Here is a 15,940-nt window from a genome sequence, read left to right on the forward strand (position 1 = left end):
AAACTGATTAAGGTTTATAGAATTTGGTGGGAAACTATAGATGCATCAGTCTGAAATAAAAAGTAGTAAAAATTAACCAGAACGAGGATGAGTGAGTGAGATGTGAAAGTTATCTGTGACAATATTCCTAGGTAATGATTCATTTTTAAGATGAACTTGTCAGTATGTCAATAAGATTTCCTCTGCCTAAACTATCTTCTGAATTCTTACTGCTGAAAAGAAAACGACCTCTCCCCCTCTCCAACCTCCCTTTCTTCTCCCTTCCTCCTTTCCTCCAGTAGTTAATGGGGAATGTTGGGGAAAATAAGGATTTTTGTTCTGGCTTTACCTAGCACGAAGGATGACACCGTTCTTCATTAATATATGAAAATACTTGCTGGGTTCTTTATGGTACCTGGGTGACTCATTAACCATCATTAAATCTGCTGTTTCTTCTGGAGCACTACACTTTCTCACGTAAGCAGCTCATCTTAGGCATTTTGAGTATCTGGCTTTTTTGAAGTTCACATTTGAAACCTGTGCATTTTTCTTGGTTGTTGGAGTCTTAGCTATTTGTGGCACATTTCCCCTGAGAAGTGAGTTGCACAGGCCTGTTGGGTGTCTGAGAGCCAAGTGCCATGCCACTGGCTCTCTCTTCTAAGTGCCTGTCCTCAAGTGACTTTGTAATGTGCCACTCACATAGCCGGCGTGTCGTTTTGTTTGGGGAGCAGCTTGTAGACTGTATTTTAAATCAGATTTCAGATTATCTCAAACACATTTGCCATCACAAATGTTTATGTTAGTGTTAATTCTGTATATGTGTTAGTGTGAAAGATGAAGAAGGTCAGGATTACACAAATTCGCTTATAGTCTAGCTGTGGACATCAAAGCCATTTCTACACATCTGTAAGATGTGCTAGTAAGTTTATAGATATTGGGTTCGTAATGGTGGTTTTCCCATGAGCCTGAGCAATGTAGTAGTGTTCGGGGTTAAATCTGTGCTGTGTGCTATCTCACGTGGTTTTCTCTGGAAATGCCATAAAGGAATGCTTTGTGAAAAGTCGCCTGTGCCACCCCCACACCCACTTCAACTTTGTTTTTCATATAAGAACCATGAATATTCTTTTTTTGCCTCACTCTTCATTTGCCTAAGTGCAAGCTATTTTAACTCTCTTTGCACCTTAAGTCACCATGATTTACAGCTACTTTTCAGTATAAATGTTTCATGCTACTTTCTGTAATTATCTTATTGCATTATCTTATTGTAATTATCTTATTCTGTCTTATCTTATTGCATTATTATTTATCTTATTATTACCTGAACCCAGTGATTAGTAGGTGTATATTATTAGTTAGTGTGAAAAATTTTAGATGTACACTAGAGAGAATGGCATGATGCGCTCTCACCCAGCTGCAGCATCACCAGCTTTGTGTCCTGTAACCGCTTTGCTCCCATGTTGTTATGCCTCGTTCTTCCCCACCCCCACCCCCATTTATTTTGGAGCCAATACATATGTCACATGATTACATTAATAAATATTTCAGTAGGTATTGATGGAAGATGTGGGCTTTTTAAAAGTATATACTACAGTACCATTATCCCACTTTAAAAATTGACAGTCATTTTTTTATTTGAAAAGGCATTTAAGTATACTTCAAAAAATTATAGTAGAAAACACATAATGTAAAATTTACCATCTTAACCATTTTTAAGTGTACAGTTAGCACACTTAAGTGTAGTGTTAACTATATTCACGTTGTACAACAGATCTCTAAAAATTTTTTATCTTGCAAAACTGACTGTCGTCTTTGAACAAAATCTCCTATTTCTTCCTCTCCCCAGCGGCTGTCAACAATCATTTTACATTTTGTTTTCATGAGTTTGACGTGTTTAAGTATCTTATATAAGTGGAATTATACAGTATTTGTCTTTTGTGACTGGCTTATTTAACTTAACGTTCTCTAGGTTTGTCTATGTTGTAGCTTATGACAGGATTTTCTACTTTTTAAAAGGTGGAACTTTTGTATGTATATATCATTTTCTTTATTCATCTATCAAAGAACATTTGGGTTACTTCCAACTTTGGCTATGGTGACGAATGCTGCAGTGAACATGAAAGTGCAGATATCTCTTTAAGATCCTGCTTTCAATTCTTTTGGATAAATATCTAGATGTGAGATTGCTGGGTCATATGATAATTCTAGTTTTAATTTTTTGAGGAAGCTCCATATGCTTTTCCAAAGTGGCTGCACCATTTTACATTCCCAACACTAATGCTCAGGGTTCTGATTTCTCTACATCCTTGCCAGTACCTGTTATTTTCTGTGAGAGTTTTTGGCTGTTGTGAGGGTTGGAGGGTTGGTTTGTTTCATTTTGGGGTAGTGAACACTCTAATAATGGGTGTGGGGTGATGGCAGTAATTTCTTAATATCACCATATATCCTTTTAGTTTGAGCTTTTACAGATTGACAACAAAATCCATACATTACGTTTGGTTGCTACGTACAGCTTATGCTTTTCTCTTTATTATATTTTCCTTTTTATTTGTCTTGCAGGGTTTCCTCGTTCTGTATTTTGTTAATTGCATCCCTGTAGTAAAATGCCTCTCTTTCCCTTGAATTTTTTAATTTAAAAGATTAATGTAATTCAGGGTTGTTTTTTTTTGCGTTATTTTGGGGTGGGGGTAGGATGGCAGAATATTTTGTAGGTGGTACTAAGTAATTCTATGAAGAGGCATGTAATATTTGCTTGTCTCTGTTTGTGATATTAGGTGACCATTGATGATCATTGCCTAGATCATCTCATTATTTATTATCTGTAATATTTCTATAAAGAGAAACTTCCCTCATCAGATATTTGGTTACTCTGTGGCACAGTTTGCACAGGAAAGGCATACCAAATTCTTGATTCTTCCCTTTATTTACCAATTTTCTACATCTGTAACTCTATTTCTGTTTCGTAGATAAGTTTATTTTCCAATTTTCAAAGTGCTAAGTTGTTTCCTAGAATGCTGGGAAAAGTAGACCAACAAAGACTTTTAAAAAAGTGTCTCTGTGAGCTTGGGGATTTAAATATTTGATATGTTATTGCATTGTAGTTTTTTTTCTTATTCTTAGGATACTCAGGTTGTCTTGGCCAAAGGAGCCTTTTTAAATTGACTTCTGAATGTTTTTGACACAACTCTAGTAGTCTCTGATAGCTTCCTTGCTTTTTGACATAACAAGATGTTCCTGAGCTCATCTTGCACATGTTCTTCTTCCTCAGTCCCCAAATCAGCTGTGTCTCCAGAAAGTCCAGTTCCTTTTAGTGAAAGCAGTATGTAGAGCCACAGTCTAGTGCTAAGGGTATTCGTTGTTTCTGGATGTCTGGTATGTCTGTGATATATCTGATAAAAATGTTGGATTTTAATTTTTCAAACTTAAATTCTTTGATTTCAATATTTCTATCCTTTCTCATGCTGAAAAATCTCTTTTTCTAATGGTATTTACATAAACTTGTTTCTTTTGTATATTTATATTCTGTATAATGTTATATATACTTAACATATAAATGTATAAAACAATATATTATTTAAAGGTATAAAGTACAGAATATGTAAGATATAAATATGTAAATATATAAAATAAATATGAAATCATTGTACATAATATAACTTGTATCTTTATAAATATATTTTTATATATTTAAACCAGTACCACCAATATGATTACTGAAAACTGCTTTTTCTTTGGCCCATGACCCACTGGGGGTTTACATTCACAGTATTTTGAAGTACTCAAAGTAAATCCACTTGTATGATTTTTCTACCAACTTGGTACAGAATCAGGTCCATTTGTTTCATTTTTAATTTTTAGGATTTTAAAATATTGATTTAATCTTATCATTTTATAGAAAACATTGATATTACTTCAAAGTGAAGTATGTACTTAGTTTCTTCTTCCCCTTATAGGTAACCAAGTTTAACTAGGTTGCTATTTTTATTTATTTATTTATTTATTTATTTTTTTCTTTTTGCGGTACGCGGGCCTCTCACTGCTGTGGCCTCTCCCGCTGCGGAGCACAGGCTCCGGACGCGCGGGCCCAGTCGCTCCGCGGCATATGGGATCCTCCCAGACCGGGGCACGAACCCGTATCCCCTGCATCGGCAGGCGGACTCTCAACCACTGCGCCACCAGGGAGGCCCTAGGTTGCTATTTTTAAAAATAAGCAAACCTATGTGTATATATATACTGAACATTTTGGAGATCACCTTATAGTAGTGTATAGAGTTAGTCCTCATTCTTTTTAATAGCTGTGGAGTAGTCCATTACATAGATGTAGCTTAGCTGTTTCACGAATGGCAGTTTTAGGTAGGAGCATAAATGTTCATGTAATTTTGAGGCAGTTTGCCAAATTCTTTTCTGTAGGTTTTATGCCATCTTATATTTTTTCTAGTAATGTAGGAGGGTGTCTGTTTTCCCACTTGTAAACAGTGTATAGTCAGAACTTTTTGGATATATACATATTTAATCTGATAGTTGAGAAATGGTGTCTTGATGTAGCTCTAATTTGCATCTTATGTGTTTTAGAACAATTTGTATGTTTTTTTTCTTTAAACTGTTCCAAAGATAGATTCTCATTTTCAAGAAATGTCTGTCAACTTTGTTGACCAATCCCTTTAGGCCTCCTCTTTTCTCTTGTTCTAATTCTACAGTTATCCCACAGCTTCTAAAACTTAATTTGGTTTAACAACAAGATTTTCCTGCTAAGAATAGAACCTCGCTGACCAGTTGTTTTAGGTTTGATTTCCGTGGAATCAGACTCTTGATTATAACCGTTTTATTTGAAAGCTGAACCCAGGAAGTTCCTGTGGGGAAATGAGAAAAGGAAGATAAGGAGGCCAGTACAAGATGCCTTTGAGTAAGTTAATATTTTAGGCTGTTGGGACTCACATCTTGTGGGGACCTCTGGGAGCCAGTATGTAGAACATGCCTCTCAGCTGTTCCACTCATGGGTCAAGAAAGCTGGGGTACTTTGTCCGCCAACTCCATTCCTTATTGGTGGAGTTATGCTTTGGGAAGGGCAGGGCACCAGCTCCTTAGAACTTCCCCTCTGACCTAACTGTGGCCAGAGATGACCCTCAGGTGTTTGCAGTAAGAAGCTGCCTAGTTCCTAGGGAAAACTGAGTGATCAGGGGTTATGGGCTGGGCACTGCCAGCCTCTGTTGCATCGATGAATATTCTAGTCTGCTGGCAACTATATTTCTCAGTGTAAATTAGTAAATCATTCTTCTCATTCATAAATTGCTCTAGTGTATTTTGTTAACATCTGTTCTCCTAGAACTTGATTATCCCAAGAGAACAGATAAAAGAAAATTATGGCTTGCCAGACTGAGGATAAGACCCCAGAGTTGTAACCCTACCAAGAGGTAACTCCCAGGAAGCAGTGTGGTGTGTACTGAGGAGCTAGTGATGTGTTCCCTTTTACTCTCCACTTCTCAAGCATGTCATCTGTAAAATAATTTGTTCTGTTCACTGTAGAGAAGTTCATTGTCATTATTTATCATATGTCTTTCACTGTCCTGTACTTTTGAAGTGTTATTACTAAATGTGAAGCATGAATGGCACTGCCATATAGACAAGATTGTGTGAAGTATTTATTTTATTTTGGTTGAGAATTTATGCTTCTGGAGAACTAATTTTCAAGTCAATAGTAAGAGGGTTACATTGAAAAGCTCTCTTAGTTTTGGGGATTTTTTTTTTTCCTTTTAATGGATGGAGTTGAAAATAGCTACAGGCTGAATTTCTTTCAGAGGGGTCTATGCCTTTGCTTATGTCTGAGCAAGTATCCCTTTGAAAATGTATGGTTTATTTTCTATTAAAAACAAAACAAATGATAAGCTGAAAAGAGCGGAGCACACGCACACTGGAGTTGTAGTTGACTGAATGCCTTCATCTTTACCACTGGACGTTTGTTGTGTGATGTGAGGCTGATACAACTGTCTAAAATGGAACCTGAATGACTGTGGTTTCATTCGGAAGGCAAAGAAGGTGTGGATTCTTTCATGAATTTAATCCTTAAATTAAATGTGATAGTAGAACTTGTTATGGTGAGTTGATGTTGCTATTTAAAAATTGATCTTCATGCTTCAGATAACTTGGTGTCTGTTCTACAGGTTCTTAGTATAGGCACCATGCAACCAGAAATAAAATGTACCTCTCTTTTTGTCTCAGGGAACCCAAAATAAAGTGAGCAAGAACTTCCACCTGCATAGAGGGATGAATATTTAATGGAACAATGTTAAAACAAAAGGTGTCCTGTCATTGATTATTTTCTGGCTTTATTTTTTTAAGTTTTTGCAAGTTCTCACTCTGTTAAATTCAGTTAACTCTGTTAACTGACCTCACTCTGTTAAATTCAGTCTTAATAGGGTCTGACACATTTAGGATTGAGCTGCCTTGTCTAATATTAGCAGTGTAGCCAGATTTGAAACTACAGGCCATATTTCATAGGTGTATTGAAGCCATTTGGGGTCTTCTGCCCCTTGCTTTCTTTCATCAATCCATCCATCCTTCCAGGGTATAGTATTGCTTTTTAAAAAAAATTGAGTTTTAAGTTTTTGCTCCAAAGAAAAACTAACATACTGAAGTTTGGTATGTAAAAGACAGGAGTTTCCAAATTTAACAGATACTGTTTGTTTGCTTCTTCGTGGTCTGTCCTCTTCTGTAAGCCAGTTCATTTCAGTCATATCTTTTGATTTTTCTCTTTGTTCTTTTTAACAGAGTCCCTTCATAATGCCTATTTTTCCTCCTATGCTACGATTACTATTTCCTCCTGTAAGGAGGATCTTTTTTTAAAAAAATGCTAACATTCTTATTTTTCTACATATTATATATAAAGGACCATCTTGATTTGACATTCATTTCCAGTCAGATTTTAATGGAATCATCTTGATTTCATTGTAATCTGATATTTTTAAAAAATGATTTAGAGTGTAAGGGTTTATGAGTTTAGAACAGAGTACATAGAAACATATTAAATGTGTAGGAGACACCAAGAGACATTTTGATTAGTTTAAAGTTTTTGATATATGAAAAAGTAAATTAAAATCAGACCCAAAATGGAAAGATGAGTGAGTGTTCTGAGAGAGAGAGTAGATGTCTTATTTAAATGTCTCTGTAACTCTGTGAGGCTGTTAATATTTCTGTCTTATAGATGAGACCATCATTCTTGTTTATAATCACCTAGATAATAAATTGTAGAGTCTGAACTCTGAATCAGGTCTGTCTCCACAGTTCTGTCCTCTCTTCTGAGAATGTGTATGTATTTCTGTTCTAATATGGAAATGATAGGAACTGTGATATGATGGAACTGGGGTGGGACTCTGGGTTCTTACAGAGATTGGTTATTGCCCTTTGTTTTACCTGAGGAACAATTAAGGAATAAAACTGTTGTAGAGTCCATTTAAAAAAAATTACATCCATGGAAAAAAAAATAGGGGTTTCGGTATTTGCAGATTTACTTAAGCTTTTTGTTATTTTCATTCAGAAGAGGGATTCAGTATTTTGGCTGAAATTTCAGAAGCTAAATAAGTCACAGCAAAGCATCTAAATTGAATATTGTGTACTTTAAAAATATATTTTGTGTATCCTTCACCAGTCTTTTTTTTTTTTTTTTGCGGTACGCGGGCCTCCCACTGTTGTGGCCTCTCCCGCTGCGGAGCACAGGCTCCGGACGCGCAGGCTCAGCGGCCATGGCTCACGGGCCCAGCCGCTCCGCCGCACGTGGGATCCTCCCGGACCGGGGCACGAACCCATGTCCGCTGCATCGGCAGGCGGACTCTCAACCACTGCGCCACCAGGGAAGCCCCTTTCACCAGTCTTTTAATTCATTTGATTGAGAAATGTATTTGTTTTATAAAGTCTTCTAATGTATTTCTTACATACTTTCCCCTCAGTTGTGGATAGGATAGAATAAACATTGGCTTTCATAAAAATAAATGTTCAGTACTTGTTAATTCATTTATTTTGAAATATACATAAGCCACTTTTTTTCTTTTAATTCAGTTTCTACCCATAGTAGAGATGGAACTTTATTTCAAAACTAGGCTTTCTCTGATTTGTCCTCCTGCCTGTACCATGGCAGATCTCATAACCATCAGTGGCATACAGTTTTTGTGTGTGTATATATAAGGCATATAAGCCATTGAGACACCTTGGGCCTTGTTTGCCATTGCCTCGCTTTCCCCTCCCCTCCCACCCCACATCTGCACCTGCACTGGGTAGTGTGGTGGCCACTCTATGTGTAGCTGTTGAGCACTTGAAATAACGACTGGTTATAACTCAGATGTATTGTAAATATAAAATGCATGCTGGATTTTGAAGACAGTTTTTTTAAAAAGTGAAATCTCAATCTTATACGGATTTCAAGAAATGATAATATTTGGATATATTGGATTAAATAAAAATACATTATTAGAATCAGTTGCCACCTGTTTCTTTTTAAGTTTTTCATGTGGCTACTAGAAACTTAAAACTAAATATGTGGTTTGCATTGTGGCTTGCATTGTATGTCTGTCGACAGTGTTGTTCTATACCTTGCTGGTCATAGCTACCAGACCTAAAGATTCTCCTTGTCTGCCAGAAACAAGTAATTAGAGCAGTGAAGAACTTAAGATCTGGGGAAACTGGACTGACCCTCAGAGTTCCTAAAATAGATCATGGGACTACATTACAAAGCTAAGTAGGTTGTCATTATTTATAAAATGAGAACCCAAGGCTTAGAGAAGTGATGCCAGATCACGTACTTTGTTATAGTGGAGCACCAGGACTTGAACCAGACCCCCTAATTTGTAGTCCAGCTTTCTTTTAAATTCTGTGTTATACAAACTGTATAGAATTGGAATATTCTTCAAAGGTGAATCATGCATGCTTTCACAGGACCTCAAGAGGAGACAGAATAATAAGGATTAAGGCATCTTGGCTAGAGATCTCTAGGTTTTTTTCCCCACTATAGTTAAGAGTTAAAGGTACAAACTGTGAGGAAATTCTTCTTTTATTAAAATTAGATTTTTATTCTCATCAGTTTGTGTTAATTTCTTATTCAGGAAGATCAGTTATTCAATGTTTGCTCTCCTTTGTCCATACTTATTTTCTTGTCAAATCACTTTTCCCCTAGATTTTTCAGTTATACAGTTTTCGTTTGGTTTACTTCTGAGAAGTTCTGTCTTCACCATCATTTTAAGTGCCTACCTTTAGCCCATGGAGGATGGATAAAATAGCTGCCTTAACGTCTTTGTTTGATATTTCTCACATCTAGATCATCTCAAGATTGGCATCTGTTATTGTCTTTTTCTTTGAGAATTAGATTTTCTTGATTCTTTGTATGTTGAGTAATTTTTTATTGTATCCTCTCAGGAGATGATGATGATGATGATGATTTTTTTGTCTGTTTGAAAACAGACAGGTTCATTGGAAGTTGTGTTTGTGTCATGGACAGTGGTTCCACTGTGAGTTCAGTGTTCAAAGCCTTTGCTCCACTGCTTTGGGTGTACTCCTCACGTGCATCCCTCGGTGTTAGTGTGGGATGCTGCCGGTGGCTCATATCTTCAGTTCTCAAAGCCTTTGCCTTTTTGAGTGTGTTCTGCATCCACATCCTGGGATGAACTTGGGACCTGGGTTGATGCATATACAGAATTACAGGATCCAGCTCCCAGAGGCCTCTTTTTCCTGGTTTAGTTTGTCTCTTTTGAATCAGGGGGACTGGCTCAATCAGGGTCTCGGGGGAAAAAACATGAGAAAGGGGGTATGTCAATTACAGTCTTGAATAAGTGTGTTCTTAAGAATAGTAGGGGGTTGGGCTTCCCTGGTGGCGCAGTGGTTGAGAGTCCGCCTGCCGATGCAGGGGACACGGGTTCGTGCCCCGGTCCGGGAAGGTCCCACATGCCGCGGAGCGGCTGGGCCCGTGAGCCATGGCCGCTGAGCCTGCGCGTCTGGAGCCTGTGCTCCGCAACGAGAGAGGCCACAACAGCGAGAGGCCCGCGTACCACAAAAAAAAAAAAAAAAAAAAAAAAAAAGAATAGTAGGGGGTTATAATTTAGGGTAGTGGCTCCTATAGGACAAATCCTCCCACAAATAGTGACTGCAATCTCTGGACAACATATGAAAAAAAAAAAAGTGTGAGGACACTGTAGAGCAAACAGAAACAAGAAGAAACTGGTCCGGAGTGGTATCTTAAAAGAAGGGAATGGCTTTGGGTGAGCTTCCCATTGCGATGGTGTTTTGTCAGAGGGCAGGCTCCTGTGGGCTGGTTTGCAGTCTTACTGGCTTGAGGAGCCACACTGTTCAGAACTACCACAGTGGCTGCAGAGCAGTGGAGCCCAACAGGAGGAAGAGGGGGGAAGCCTAAGAAAGGAAAGAACCACAGAGGTCGAGTACCAAATTCTGTGTATAAACTGTCAAATAGGGGGGCTGACCCCTAAACTGGAAACAGTCCGGGTGTCTATCAACAAGAGAACAGATACACAAGCTGTGCTGTATTTGTGTCACAGAGTACTACTGATCAGTAGAAAGGAGCAAACTATTGGTACCTGAAGCAATCCTGACTAATCTCTGAGACATTATGCTGAATGAATGTAGCCTTACATACAACAGGACATGATGTATGATTCCGTTTATAAGATGTACTAAAAAACAGGCAAATATCTATTGTGTATTGGGGTGGAGGGTGCAAAGCTAGTTGATGTTGGGGGGCAAAGTCATTGGCAGGGTTTAGAAATGGAGGAATGGGTGCTGGGGACAAGGATTACGTAGGAAAAGACGTGTGGGAACTTTCTAGGGTGATATGGTAGTATCCTATGTCCTGTTAGGGATTAGAGTTACTTGAGTTTACGCATTTGTCAAAACTCATTGAATGGTACACCTTGTAAGTATCCATTGTATTTTGTTTGCATGAAATTTTTTCTTTAAGAGAAAAACCATACTAAATACTTTATTATAGTTAATGATAGGCAATAATGAAGTTATATATGGGGGAAGTTTACCGATATCTGTAACTTTTTTTGAAATGCTTAAAAAATTAAGATTAATTAATAGATGTGGTAAAACAAGTAGAAGGAAGTGTTAATTTTAAAGTCTTGGTGATAGCTATGTGAATATTTGTACAGTTCTTTCAGTTTTTCTGAATGTGTGAAATTTGCATAATGAAACATTATATTGAATAAAAGATACTACTAGGCAGTATATCTCTAAACTAGTTTCCTGTTGTTAGTACGTTGTTTTTAGTGGCTTTCATAAAAATTGATATTTCTTTGAATTTCAAAAATAGGTTAAAGAGTTTATCATTGACATTTTTCTGCCTATGCACTAAGCTCTGAACTGTTTAGGATGTAGAAAAATATAGAAGTAGAAATAAACAACTAAAGTGGGAAGACAAACATATCCACACAATAATTTGATTACTTCAGAGTGATATAGCAAAATCTCACTAAGATCATTTATAATACATAAATTCTGAGGGAATGGATACATAATTAGAGTGTGATCAGAGTTAAATGTAATTAGTGGGAGATGGAATCCCTGGGGTTGCTTATTTTGAACAAGTTTTGAAAATGCTATTAGAGGAAATTATTAGATTCCCTTTCCATTCTTTTAATTGGCCAATTGTGGTTTATAAAGTATGGTTTAGGACACATTTTTTACTGTGTTATATTCATCCTTCAGAAGAGTAATGCTACGTGATTTTTATGCTAAAATTGTTAGATTGAATGATGAGAATTTATTTTAAAAAATAATCTGTATTTTAGGAATATGGTAATTGTATGTTAATAAGCTGTTCTATTAAAAAGCAAATGATCATTGTTCCAGAATTTTGTAATTCTTTTATAAAGTTTTGAGAGATAAGTATAGTGCTATTAAAAAATATTGACATAATATCCAGTATTAAGTATAACCATTCTAAAATACTGTTTCATTTTTTATCCTCAGTTTACTCTTCAGAAATCTATTCTGATAGACTGAATTTTTAGATGTATATATCGGAATAAATTATAAGTGGATAAAGATGAGAGAAAACTGAAATATTAAACTATAAATTGTAATTATGAAATGTGAGATTTTTTTAGCCATTAATTTGATTATCTCAATTTCTTTTTATTGGCAGTTTTTTCTTCCCCAATCCTGAAATAACTTTGAACAAAACTAGGCAGTTATTAAATACATTTTAGAAAATAAAAAGTTATATGTAATTAATTGATGTTTAAATGGCTTGATAATTTCTAGTGAGCAGAAATTAGTCAGGTTTGGACTTATTTTTGGTCTTTTGTGTGTTTATTTTTCCAATTATATTGCAATAATAAAAAGAATGACCATTTCTATTAAAACTTTCTCAAAGCAAATGTGCTGCAAAAACCCCCCCAAACAAACAAAAAGCAAATGTGCTGCTGTTTTGTGTGCAGCATCTAGCCACTTATAACTGTTTCTACAATTTTGTATTATTGATCTCTAAATGAGGCGTTTTGGTCTTTGGGAAAATTTTACTGTATGCTGACTTATGTAAGTGGTAGGAAGAATAACAAATGTGCTTATGTTCTACAAATTGAAATTTAGTGAGGAACAATCCAGTGGGCTTCTTGCCACATACCAACTAGTTATTTAAACATCAAATTCTCCTTTAACTGCTAATCTTGGTACCAACGCCTTCCCAAAGGAGAATAATACTTTACCCAGTACAGTCATCCAGTCCTGAATTTTTGAGGAGCTGGTTTACATCTGTTTGATATTGGCTAAAAACTATACTGCTTATAGTAATCATTAGTAATAGTATTTTTATTAGTAAATAAGCATAATGTTTAAGTGTCTCTGAAAAAGTCATGGGGGGAGGGGGAAGTGAGGTAGTTGGAGTAATTGCTGAAAACAGCTTAGGCTCAAAATAGCATCCTAAAGTATGCTTCACATATCATACTGATTTCTGCTGTGTGCAGCTAAGTGTAAGGTTATTTTAATCAACTCATTAGGGCTGTAAATCAAAATACTCAGATTAAAATCGAAAATATATTTCATGTGAGGGAAAGTTTTGTTTCACAGATTTTCTGTCTCAGAGATACATGGATATCAACTATTTTAAGACTAGCCAAGAACAAATTTCATTACCATCAGACTGCTTTATTTTTGCCTTTGTTTCTACCAGACAGAGAGAAATTTTATTAGTGATTCTGAATAACATATTAGGTATTATATTGCCAGGGTGAAATGTTCAAGTGAATAATTAATGGAATTGTGTGTATGCCAATTTATTTTATAATCACTATGTAATTTGCATAAAGTAAGCTTTAAAAACAAGTTTTTTTTATTGACTGTTTCATTTTATCTTTAAATCCTTTAAAAGATATAGATTACATCCTTTAAAAGAAGAGATTTTTGATAGATTCTTGATTGTAGAGGTATGTTTATTGGTTCTCATATACCTAGAGTTTTAAAAATCTGCCAGGTGAAAATCATAGCATTCACATAAATTAAAAAATAAAGTATAACATCAGCTGATCTATGAACTTAAAACTGAATTTATTAGACCCTGGATGATTAGCTAGGACCAATCAGTTAATTACCTATATTTAGGAAATTGCAGTTAGGAAACCACAAGTTTTTGAGGCACCAGAGCCTTTCTATTATTTGTTACTTGTAGAAGCTTGATTTCTTTCAGTATAGAAAACTTAAACAAAAGATACTCTTCTCTTTTTATATTTCTGTGTCACCAGTGGAAAAAAATGTCATTTATTTCAAATTACCTTGTTGTCAGAAGAAGCCAGGTTCTATTTTGAGAGCTAACCAGGAAAGAAATTATTATGCATAGGGAAAATACTCTCATTAACAAAAAAGGATATCATAGCATAATTATTGTTTTATTGCAACTAAAAGTAATTGTTTAATTTACTCTAATCATTTTTTTGTGTCATTTTACTCTTTGTTCAGTTACTTAATTGTGGAAAGTTATGAGGCATTTTATCACCTTAAGTAATTACTAGCCCAAAGGTGTTCCTGTACTGTTTCCAAGATTTACTTGGGCATTCTGGCTGGTGAATAGGTTTTTTGAGGTCATAATTTGGTCACTCACTGCTAATCTAGTTTAGATGATAATGTTACTTACTAAGGCTGGTATATTGTAAAAACCTTTCTGGTAGTTAAAAGTTATGAAATAATTGCTTTCTGCAGTTCAATATTTGTGAACATTGTTTTCATCCCTGTTCCACCTGCTGTTTGTAATGTTAACTTTACTGTTAACAAAAATCCTGCATTTTATTGCTTCTTCCTAAATTCATCTGTAGAATCCCTCAATGTTAAAGCTAGAGGAGCCCTTTCAGATTATCTAATTCAGCACCCTCATTTTACAGATGAGGAAACTGAGGCCTTGGACTAGAACAGAGGTCTCCTGACTCAGTCCAGGACTCTTTCTATTACATCATGCTGCCTGATGTTTGTTTATGGAACTCGGCAACATCACATACAGGGTGAGCTTTTTTTTTTTTCCCCCCCAAATGAACGCACAAAGTAATTAGCTACTTATCAGCTGCTGTTCATCATTCTTAACTTTCATTTTCCTTTTTTACCCATACCTATTTTAATCCATAATATAGCCCAATTACTCATGACTTTATTTTGCTGCTACTTCTTCTTGGCATTTAACCATTATTTTTAAGAGCTAAACTCTTAGTAACAAGGTTTCTTATCAGTAACCACGGTAGCCTTACCAGGCACTATAGCAACAGTAGATTAAAATTCATAACAGGAACGATTTATGGAATCTTAGGTTTAGATTTTAAAAGTGAATTATAAGTAGGTAAGTACAAGAGTGTGTATATGAGATCTGAGAGCAGATGTGATACCAAATATGAAAGCAATTTTTTGGTGAAATAACAAAATGCCAAGAAATATTAGCCAGCAGTGTGGCATGGTTGCAGTAAAATGCCTTGTCCTGTGAACTCATGGATTTAAACACAATTGGGTTTTAGATTATTGAATTATTTTCTGTATTGATGTGCATATTGTCCCATTTTTGGCTAGTGAGAGCCTCTTCAGGTTGGTTCCTTTGTCCTTTAGATAAGACCTTGGTTTTAGGTAGCTGTCTTGCTTTTTGGTTTGACAAGTTATTACAGGTTTGTATGGTTTTCAAAGGTAACTCAAGGACTTCTAAGTTCTTATAGTTAAGTTCAAGATTTATAAGTTTCTTGAGGGCCAAAGTATCATTCCACTCTTCCATTTTTAAAAAAAGTTGTTGTTTTTTTTTTTTTGCTTGCGGTACACGGGCCTCTCACTGTTGTGGCCTCTCCCGTCGCGGAGCACAGGCTCCGGACGCGCAGGCTCAGCAGCCATGGCCCACGGGCCCAGCCGCTCCGCGGCATGCGGGATCCTCCCAGACCGGGGCACGAACCCGCGTCCCCCGCACCGGCAGGCGGACTCTCAACCACTGCGCCACCAGGGAAGCCCCTAAAAAAAGTTTTTTATAAACACTGTCCATCATTAATTTTGCTTTTTATGAAATTAGGAAAAGACAAAATCTTTCAGCCTAGACAAAATTAACATGCTTCTCTTGTATATATTTTTAAAAATCTCATTTCATGTCACTGAAATAACCATAATGTTAACCTCTAGAATTTTAGGGTAGACTAAAGCACTAATGCTCAACTATGAATGCTGGATAAGTTTGTTGGATTGGTAGAATACTGCCATCATAGTCACACCTTAATCACTTACATATGTATTATATATATGTGTTACTGGAATTCTTTGACTGCTTAGCTATTAGCCATTTTAAAGGGTCCCTACCCACCTGCCAGTTAACTAATTGTGTTTTGTGTTTCAGGTGAACTAAATCAGAGGTCCAGAAATATTACGTGACAGTAGTTTTTCTGAAAAGATATCTGTGGGGAGAAGGATTGTAGGATGTTTTACTTTGACAAAGTCATAGAACATCAGTTGTGCTTTGATT

At 36.1% G+C, this 15,940-nt stretch overlaps 1 protein-coding gene across 1 annotated transcript in view; it reads left to right on the forward strand.

Moving 5' to 3' along the window:
• The window catches only part of TBL1XR1 (TBL1X/Y related 1), a 181,159-nt gene that overhangs the window by 86,881 nt on the left and 78,338 nt on the right, over nucleotides 1-15,940 (forward strand). Inside the window, exon 3 of the mRNA XM_082626063.1 lies at nucleotides 14,346-14,462. The gene's annotated coding sequence lies outside the window, so the exon portion shown is untranslated. The remainder of the gene's footprint in view (nucleotides 1-14,345; nucleotides 14,463-15,940) is intronic.

Source organism: Mesoplodon mirus (genome assembly GCF_964341445.2).
Source record: "Mesoplodon mirus genome assembly, chromosome: 6".
Lineage (NCBI taxonomy): Eukaryota > Metazoa > Chordata > Mammalia > Artiodactyla > Ziphiidae > Mesoplodon > Mesoplodon mirus.